We start from the raw sequence: 10759 nt of genomic DNA, 5'->3' as shown, positions 1-10759 counted from the left end.
GTAGCCAACATACGCCAATGAGGTTATGAGATCAGCGAGTGGTCTACCCGAGGCGCACAAGGACATGGGAGGAAAGAGACGCAAAAGGACTCATAAAAAATAGCAATACCTACTCTTACAAAAACATAAAACAAGCAAGTGCTCCTTCCTCAACTGTCGCTGCCAATGCCCATGTAATCTGGAGTGGCAAGTGCTTCCTGTAAAAGGACATCAATCTCTAAACTCTGAGATAACTGCACAGTCTGAGCTTTGATGTGAAGGACTAGGCCCGCCACCGTTTTATACTTAGGGCAGCTGAGATGATGAAGTTAGATAAGTTAGAGAAGGCGAATCAGAAACAATCTGCAAATTCAACGACTACTTTGCTCTCACTGGGTACCTTTTTAATCAGAGATTAGGGAATGCTCAGAAACTGGGAAGGGCCCAGACAGTCTTACAATATTGTGAGCACCGTAAATAATGTAACATGAAACGTATATTTTTACGAGATGTTTTTTGTGTTTTCTGGAAGACATTGAGGATTTCTGTCGGAGAAACGATATTTTTTATGGGAGACGTGCTCTGATGGAAAGTCTGCCCCACTAACGATAAATTAGGCAACAGGAGAAACCCCATCACAGTCATAATAGTTCCTTTTAAATGTTCATTTCAGACATACTGAACTCAATAATACAGCGTTCAGATCCTACAACACCAGTAACCTGGTGAATGCGATCACCTCTACTGCATGCAATTGGTTCTACAGATGATAACGCCCGATGCAAATCAGCAAATGAAGAATGACAATCCTTGGGGGTGGCAACTACTCCACATTGGCAACACTCAGGATGAGATTCCATACAATTCGCCAAATTAAGAGACAAGGTACTGCTAAAACTGCAGGCTTGTGTTTTGATTCATGTTCCGATTCGTGTTCCACTGTATTCAAAATATATAATTCAATTGAAATTAAGTAGTTCCTCGATCATAGAAAGAGACTGATACACAGACTGACAGCATGAACCGATTGCTTAACCCTGCTTTGGGCTACGCGTGAGGGCTAATTATACAAACAAAAATATTCCAAAGAAACTACACCTCCGAATGTCGTCATGGAGATACCAGTCCAGCACTGAAACTGGAACTAGAGAGGTGGAAGGGTGTAAGATGAAGAACAGGTTGTGGCTGTACTCAAGCTTGCAACGATTGCGGCAAATCAGAGTTCCCGACAGAAGGGAACAGTGGAGCTGTCCCCGGTGCTGCAGTGCGACGAGGACACCAGTGAGGGCCAGAGGACACCATGACGATGAAGGATAGATACCAAAGTAAAAATGACCCAACCCAGCACAGAACGCACATGTTTATCTCCTCTCTCTGACCTCCCCGTTGTGTTGATGGATACAGTCAAAATAAGATCCTGTCTAGGAGAGCGTGCAGACATTTCATCTTCCTCCATGCACTGGTATGTGGAAGACACACCAAATATGACTGGTCAGCCCACCAATCGAAGTCCTGCACATTGTAGGATGTGAGCCATTCCAAATATGGACATCTCCCTGATGGAGCACAACATTGATGTCAATTTCTTTACGAGTAACCGTTAAGCGGTGTATCATGTTCTGTGCATTTTCAACACTTGTATACCTGTGATTCAATACGCAACAAATTTTTATTTTATTTTTATCAAATAGGACTTTGTAATGTTTGTTGAGGCTAGACACCAAGTGTAAATGTACAGTAGAGTAAATAGTTGACAAGTGCTAATGTTCAAGTTAGACTTTATGGCCTCTGGACGCATTGCCAATGTTCCAGGATCCTCTGGCTGATTGCAGACAAGGAACCATCTCTCAGTAATGAGCAGTTTCTGGTAACATCTGGATCTGGAACGGTCTCGTATTTACGAGAAGTTTCTAGAGAGAAGGATTTCCAAGAATGTTTGTGAACACTCTCCCTATAAGTGGCAAAGCAGAGCAGAGGATAAGTAAATCACCATTTGCTTTGTGTAGTGCAGTGTCAGTGTGTCGCTTTGTGTTCAAATTTAAATAAACCCAAGTTTTGACGATGCCCGACTGCCAGGTGGATATCGATCCATCATTAAAAATGTGTTTTTTGACAATTTATCCATCATTCGTCCCATTCTAAGAGCTTTACCAGTTGTTACGTGCTCCTCCCCGACCCCCTGGTCACGGTGTACCTCCGAGCCCCGAGAGGAGTCATGGCAGAAAAATGTGTTATTCTGTGTGTCAAAGATCAATGGAGAAGCCACCCCAATTGTTACTCACAAACAAATATTGTATTGAGATCACACAAGAATAACGGAACAACAACAATAGTATTCAAAAGTACAATCAATATGTCCTATGATGGTACCATCAGTTTTGCAATATATAACTCACTGTGCTCCAAGTGAGTGTAACAAGAACATTCCCCAATGTCTCTTATTCCCGGCTCCAAGACGAAGTTGATTCGCTCCAGCGATCGCTAGAACGATGTCCAAACGACCAGAATCCCGCGCGGATGGCCAGGGCCATCACACAGCCGAAGCTGTACAAAGGCGCCCTCAAGGCGACTGGGAAATCCAAAGGCGCCCTACAGGCGACCGAGAGATCACACCTTCGGGTATGGATGAATTAGCCTTCAAAAATCCGCGTCACACACACGCCCCAGATCGACGTGTGAATGCGATGCGAATTGTCGTAAAGACACGAAACCGCGAGCGAAGCACAAATCCTGCACGAGTCAAAATGGCCGATGACCCGGTCTCATGGCGCACGGCACGGAGATGATTCTCTCCTGAATCGATCGCAAAACCTGACATGCAGGTTGACCGGTCACAGCGATGACAACTCCGTCGTAGGAATTCCTCTCCCGGAAACCCGAAAGTTCGCTAGTGACTCTGGCTCGCCAACGTTCGCTTCAGAACCCGGAGCAACTCGGCTTTCTTGTCCGACTCGCGGCTCCCTTTTTTCTCTTCTTCTTCTTCGTCTTCCGGTTCCCGATCCGGTTTCATTTTTTTAAACATTCCTTTTACCTTTTGACAATAATAATTGCTATTTCCCTCAAACAACAATAATAATAACACATGGAACCAGAAATGTCTCAAGTGGATGAAAGCCACCACAACGGAAGTGACGAATCCGTAACACTTCCCCCCCTCAACAAAGAAAGTTTGAACATAGTGAAAACTTTCTTTGTAGGCAAAACTCTTCCAACAAACAAAAGTAAACTCACACCCAAATCATCAATTCCCGTGAGCAACGATAATCAATATTTCCCAAAAATAAAGCAACAAAACTTCAAACAACCTACAGATATCTCCAAAGTTAGTTCACTCTGGACAAAGCATCCGCAACGACATTGTCCCTGCCCTTTACATGCTCAATTTCCAAGTTGAACTCCTGCAAAGCCAAACTCCATCTCATCAACCTCTAATTTTATTTTTCATTTTTTTAAATGAAGGTTAAGGGGGTGTGATCAAAAATCCAAAGTCAAGCAAATCTATAACACTTTTTAGGGAGGCCGAGCTGAGAGCCAGGTTTAATGGTGGTTGGGTGGTGAGGCCTGGAAGTATTCACCACATGGACGCCTTTAGGAACGTGGAGTTCACGGTTAATCCGTGCAGGAAAGTTCACTACATGGACGCCTTTAGGAACGTGGAGTTCACGGTTAATCCGTGTAGGAATCTTGGCTCGGCTGCTCCGCAGCATTCAGTGCTTCAAACTCTTCCTAACTTTCATAATAATCATGGATGGAACGCTTGCCGCTGTAGTCCCGTGAATAGCGGCCTCCTTCTCGGCTACTACCCTGATAATCATCCCTTCGGGAGCTGCGTAACTCTGGGAGCCTCCATCGCAATATCGACTGCGGCCACCACCAAAACTACTACTCCCACCCCGGGAGCCATAGCCACGCCTGAAACTACCTCCACGTTTTCCTCCTCTGTAGCCCCCTAGACGTATATGGCCTGCCTTCTCTACTGTTATGGTCCAACCATCCAAATCCTTTTCTGCACCTTTGGCGTCCTCTGTGTTTTCAAACGTGACAAAGCCAAACCCTCTTGACTTTTGCGTCTCCCTGTCTTTTATCAGCAGCACTTCCAAGAGCGGTCCATATTTGCCAAGGACAGAGTCCAGAACATCTTCTCTTGTTTTGAACTTCAGTCCACCTACAAAGAGCTTGCCAACATAGCCTCCATCCATGACTTGTGTGCGCTGACACTTAGTTTTTGGGTACTTGACAAGACGTGCCTGTGCAAAGCGTGACGTCAGTACCTTCCTCTTCTCTTCAGAGCGCTTCCTACCCATAGCACGAGTCGCGGTACAGGATGGAAAGATACCCGGAATCTCCTGCTCTAACTGCACGGCGTTATTTTCCATACTAGGCTTTTCAACAAACATCGGGTTACCAGAAACTTGACCACTGGCCAAATCATTCCCGATAACAAAAGATACTCCCTCTACAGGAAGAGTGGCTTGTAAACCTACGGTGACCGGTCCTGACACCAAATCAGACTGCAAATGGATGACATGAAGTGGAGCTTTAACATAGCCACCAACCCCCTGTAAACGAACACTAACACCAGTTGCCGTCTTCTCTGACAATGGCAAAATGCCTTCAAGCATCAAAGATTGATGTGCTCCTGTGTCCCTCAATACCCTAACCGGTCTCTGGTTAGTCAAGTCTCCATCCAGTGACACAAACCCCTCTGAAATAAAAGGTTTATAACCCCCTTGAACAAGGTCGTTCTGAGATGCCGGAACTTTGGCATGGGAACCTCCACAAGACTCTGTCATCCAAGGACGATTTCTCACATTTGCCAATGCATTCGGAGTTGTACTAATCTGACTCCGCTCCTGATTTTTCCTTTCCAGGGCATAACATTGGGACATCAAATGTCCAGGTTTCTTGCAAAAAGCGCAAGTAGGCCCGGAGGAAAACTTGTGGGCTGCCTCAAGCCCCCTAGAAGATAAGTCTGTCTTGGAACTGAAGACTTCTGATCCCTTAGAGTGGCGGTATCAGATCTGTCCTCATAGTCATCTCTAGGCTGCCCCCATGAATTTTCGTTCTCTGCACTGGATGTACCATAACTCCCCTGGCGAACTCTAGGCGGGAAGTTAGGTTTGTGGAACCCCATCCTGTAGGTCAAGGCATAGTCATCTGCCACGGTGGCTGCCTCATACAACTCTGGTACCTTCTTTTCCTCCAGATGTACTTTAATGTCCTCGTGGACACACTGTTTGAATTCCTCCACCAAGATCAATTGTCGCAACAGTTTGAAGTCTTTTCCAACCCCTTTCGAATCACACCACCGATCAAACATGGTTTCCTTCATTCTGGCAAACTCCACATGGGTCTCACTCTCCCTCTTCCTGGCATACCGGAATTTTTGCCGGTAAGCTTCAGGGACCAATTCATAGGCTTTGAGAATGGTTTTCTTCACTATCTCATAATCTGCACATTGGTCAATTGGTAAAGCCGAAAATATATCTTGAGCTTTACCCACCAGAACACTTTGCACTAACATAGTCCAGGACTCCACAGGCCATTTTAGCATTTGAGCCACTTTCTCAAAGTGTAAAAAAAACTTGGCTACATCTTTTTCATTGAAGGGTGGAACCAGCCTCACATGTTTACCAACATCCCAGGTGTTCTGACTAGTTGTCGAACTAGCCGGCATGGATGCTACCTCTCCCCGTTCTCTCATTAATTCCAATTCCTTGAGTTTAATTTCCCTCTGACACTCCATGTCACGTTCCTTTAACTCCCTTACGGCTCTCCTCTCCTCTGCTCTTTTCTTTTCTCTTCTTTCTTCGAGTTACCTTTCAGTTCTCCTTTCCTCTGCTCTTCTCTCCTCGAGTTCTCTTGCAGCTCTCCTTTCCTCTGCTTTTTCCTCTGCTCTTCTCTCCCCGAGTTCTCGTTCCTGTTCTGCTCTTTCCTTTTCTGCCTTCCTTTCCTCTGCTTTTAACCTTTCCTGGCTCTGCAGTTGCATCTCCAGTTTCCGGAGCTCCACATTTTCTTTTTCTTCGGGTAACCAATCCAAGGCTACCTCTGTCCATGTGCCCTGTCCCACCAGAGATTCTATCACCAATGTCTGCATCTCTGCTTTCTTCATATTAAGTCGGACCTCCAAGTTAAAATGTCTGGCCAATATCAAGAGTTCCGATTTTTTTACGCTTGGAAATGTGCCTCATTAGGGGACGCCACAAACTTTCCTGCGTCAAACACCATGGTGACTTCCAGTTAACACCTGTTAACCTTCACACAAAAATTTCCAAATTTTGAAAAATTTAGGGATGTTAGAAAAATTCCAAATTTGGGAATTTTGGGAATGTTAGGGAATTCTATCCCGGACGAATTATCAGGGAATTTAATCGTGGACAAAGACCCAATATCGAGCCCCCGAGTCAATTGGACGAGTCCCCAATTTCTGTTACGTGCTCCTCCCCGACCCCCTGGTCACGGTGTACCTCCGAGCCCCGGGAGGAGTCACGGCAGAAAAATGTGTTATTTTTTGTGTCAAAGATCAATGGAGAAGCCACCCCAATTGTTACTCACAAACAAATATTGTATTGAGATCACACAAGAATAACGGTACAACAACAATAGTATTCAAAAGTACAATCAATATGTCATATGATGGTACCATCAGTTTTGCAATATATAACTCACTGTGCTCCAAGTGAGTGTAACAAGAACATTCCCCAATGTCTCTTATTCCCGGCTCCAAGACGAAGTTGATTCACTCGAGCGATCACTAGAATGATGTCCAAATTACCAGAATCCCACGCGGATGGCCAGGGCCGTCACACAGCCGAAGCTGTACAAAGTCGCCCTCAAGGCGACTGGGAAATCCAAAGGCGCCCTACAGGCGACCGAGAGTTCACACCCTCGGGTATGGACCAATTAGCCTTAAAAAATCCGCGTCACACACACGTCCCAGATCGACGTCTGAATGCGGTGAGAATTGTCGAAAAGAAACGAAACCGCAAGCGAAGCACAAATCCTGCGCGAGTCAAAATGGCCGACGACCCGGTCTCGTGGCGCACGGCAGCGATGATACTCTCCTGAATTGATCGCAAAACCTGACATGCAGGTTGACCGGTCACAGCGATGACAACTCCGTCGTTGGAATTCCTCTCCCGGAAACCCGAAAGTTCGCTCGTGACTCTGGCTCGCCAACGTTCGCTTCAGAACCCGGAGCAACTCGGCTTTCCTGTCTGACTCATTCGCTCCGCCCTTTTTTCTCTTCTTCTTCTTCATCCGGTTCCCAATCCGGTTTCATTTTTTTAAACATCCCTTTTACCTTTTGACAATAATAATTGCTATTTCTCTCAAACAACAATAATAATAATACATGGAACCAGAAATGTCTCAAGTGGATGAAAGCCACCACAACGGAAGTGACGAATCCGTAACACAGTTTGTGTTTGTACATCCCTCTTAACAAACCCATGAGGCTGATCATTACCTCTTCTGCAAACAGGCCAATCAATGGTATTGCCCACTTTGTCACCGCTAAACCAGCCAAAGGCTTCGATGATCAGGCCTGTCACCGTGCCACCCCATTGTCGCAGCACCCACAATCTGGTGCCTGAGTGGTGCAACAAAAGCTTTGAAATTCACCTCCTTCTTCATCGCTCAGGTCACCATCAGAACAATGGGGATTTACAGAAAGTGCTATTGTGTGTGAATGCACATTGGTTAAGCAGTAACTCTCACCTGGGGAAAACAGCGTGCGCAGGAGTAATCCCAGCCCAGGAAAAAAAAATAAAGAAGGATTAAGGGATTGATTAGTCAGAAAGTTGTGCATTATGTGTTGAGGTGTTTTCGAATTGGGAGAGAGGCGAAGAATGGAGGAAAGGCGAGTGGGTGAAATTGCTCCTGAAAGGAGCTTCAGAGTGTTTACATTGATGACCATGTCTGCACCACGTGTTTGTTTTGTGTTAACATGCAAGCAAGATCTTCTTTTAATTGAAATACCGAGTGAACATTTCAATGGATCAATTCTTTCTTTCTTTTTCCAAAATAAAAAGGCCAAAAACTTTCCAAACCATGGAAATTTCCAAAAATCAACCCTCTAATTTTATACATTGAAATATAAAAGGCAGTTTTGGGTCCTTGCCTGTACTCTCTCCCCACCACCTTGAGTCTGCTCATGGCATGGAAAGACAATTAATTATTAATGTTAACACTCCGAATCGCTGGCCGCAGGAATCGACACCGCCCGCCCATCACTTAAAAGCGGTCGAAATCCCCTTAAACATTTAGCAGGTGCAGTGCAGGGGGTGTGGGGCAATGCAGTTGTTTGTGTAAATGACGAACAAAATGAATGGGAAAACAAAAGCACATCGACCACCCCTGCGTGCCCTGGTGATTAAAGCGAAACCTCGTCGCGTTGCTCGTTGCTGCATGGGCCGAACACTTATTTATTGCTCCGAGGTCACATTCCTTATTACATTGTCTCTACGATTAAATGCAACACACCTTTCTCATTCAAAAATCTTTCAAGAAAGTATTCTACAAATAGTTTTAAACATTTGTGATCTGTCACTCAGAGATCATATTGCTCTGTCAGTGATGTGGGGCTTAATCCCCATATATATCAAATAAATTACCATACCTGTTGCGAAATGGGTGCAAATCATGGTATTCAGGGTAACTGCATCTGCAATGGCAAAAAGTGTGAAAAATCCAGTACGGTAAATACCAAATGGGTTTATGACCCTACCAGGCCCCAAGTGGGATACACTCCGGTTAAATTGCTTTCTATAGATTCTCAAACTTGCTTATTCATACATCACATGTGGGACAAGGATATCAGTAAATGTCAGTTTAGCTTTGCATTAATTACAGAGTATATGAGACTTGAATCTGCAGTTGCTGAATCATAAGCTTTGTGCTAAGACGATAACAAACTTGTCCCATCTACCCCATAACTTTACAACCTATAGGATCTACTCGTCAGGTGGAGAGCTAGAATGATAATCTGCTCAATTATCATTAAAGGGCCATTTTAATAAGATTATTTATCTCCTACCTCGTCCTCAGAAAGTGCTCGACACTTCACAATACCAAAATGACTTCACAGAGAGCCTAGCCAAAGGCCCATCCCCAGCAGCTTCTCCAGCCTAGTGTTTATCTACTTATAAGCAAGATACCAAACTCGTGCTTGAGATCAATTAGGTAGGGTATTGACTTCAATTTGAAACAAACTGACAAAAACAGGTAGGCATTCTCATGTATCGTGGTGTTGTATTAATTAAAAGCTTTGTTAAGTTCCTTTCTCCCATACAAACCATCAACTTGACAATGAAACAATAATGTATGGTTTATATACTAAATTTATATAATGTTTATATAATGTTTATATACTAAAATATAAACTATGTCACTCTTGTCTAATAAAATATTAAGTGAAATAAAAAGGACTCCATTGCTCATTGGTACTCATTCGCTGCATCCGACTCCACAGGGATGACAGAGTTTAATCTGTAGATTTTGTCAATCTTCTTACATCTTTAATTTATCCACCACATTGTTTGCTTTAATCTTCATTATTTAATTTTAATTGGTTTAGTTTAATTTAATTTATTATTTTATTATATTTATTTCTTATATATTATCTTTATATATTATATTATTTATTATTATTTATATATTATTGATTTTATAATATATTATTTTATTTATTTATTATTTGATTACATTTAATTGTATTTAATTGAAGTTTAGTTTAATTGGTTGAATCTTCTATGACATTGGTTAGAGTGGGTGCACCCACAGTTATATAAACCATGAACCAGTCCTTTTCTTCCCAGTTCCTCTTTAGCAGTACTTGATTCATGGGTAATTAATTGTGAAAACTTAAATTCAGTTATCACGTTGTTGACGGCTTGCTATAAACATGGAATATTAAGAATCTTATCCATTATATAAAAATTTTTTTTAGTTATTTAGTTCCCTTTTAGTACAGTAAATCCTTAAATATTGTGGGGGTTACGTTTCTGGAAAATGTCACGATATTCAAAACCCCAATGGTTAAACCCAAGGACCTATGGGAAAAGGGGGGTTAGGTTCCTGGGCTTTGAGAAAATACAGAGGAAGGTTGGTGGCAGCCAAAAATCAACACATCACAATTGAAATAAACATGTAATATATATATATATATATATATATATATATATATATAAATATATATATACATATATATATATATATATATATATATATATATATATATATATATATATACATATATATATATATATATACGTATATATATATATATACATATATATATATATATATATATATATATATATATATATATATATATATATATACATATATATATATATATATATATATATATATATATATATATATATATGTATATATATATATATATATGTATATATATATATATATCAGTCACTATGCGACCTTCATATCATCAGTGGAGAACCGCCAGCAAGGTGTCCCATACAGCTGCTGCTGCACCTTGCTGGGAGCGATACGCACCGCCTGCCACGCGGTGACGTTATCTCTGGTATCCACTCATCATATGGAGTCGACCTGACTAAATATATATATATAAATATATAAAATATATATATATATATATATATAAAATATATAATATATATATAAAATAATATATATATAACTATAATATAACTAAAATATATATATAAAACTTAAATATATATATATATATATATATATATATTGTTGCGTTTTGAGTTTTGTACAATAAAGTTTAAATTCCCCCCTCATAATT

General features: G+C 41.8%; 1 long non-coding RNA gene across 1 annotated transcript in view; it reads right to left on the bottom strand.

Moving 5' to 3' along the window:
* Positions 1-1399: 1399 nt before the first annotated feature.
* Positions 1400-10759, bottom strand: part of LOC137421069 (uncharacterized) — a 48380-nt gene continuing 39020 nt past the window's right edge. The window contains exons 2-3 of the long non-coding RNA XR_010983252.1: positions 8600-8644; positions 1400-1535 (exon numbers count right to left, since the gene is read on the bottom strand). This is a non-coding gene — a long non-coding RNA (uncharacterized LOC137421069). The remainder of the gene's footprint in view (positions 1536-8599; positions 8645-10759) is intronic.

Source organism: Myxine glutinosa, chromosome 2, assembly GCF_964187855.1.
Source record: "Myxine glutinosa chromosome 2, kmMyxGlut1.1, whole genome shotgun sequence".
NCBI classification, from domain to species: Eukaryota; Metazoa; Chordata; class Myxini; order Myxiniformes; family Myxinidae; genus Myxine; species Myxine glutinosa.
Note: the sequence above shows the minus strand (reverse complement) of the source record. Positions and strands in the feature narration are given on the sequence as shown.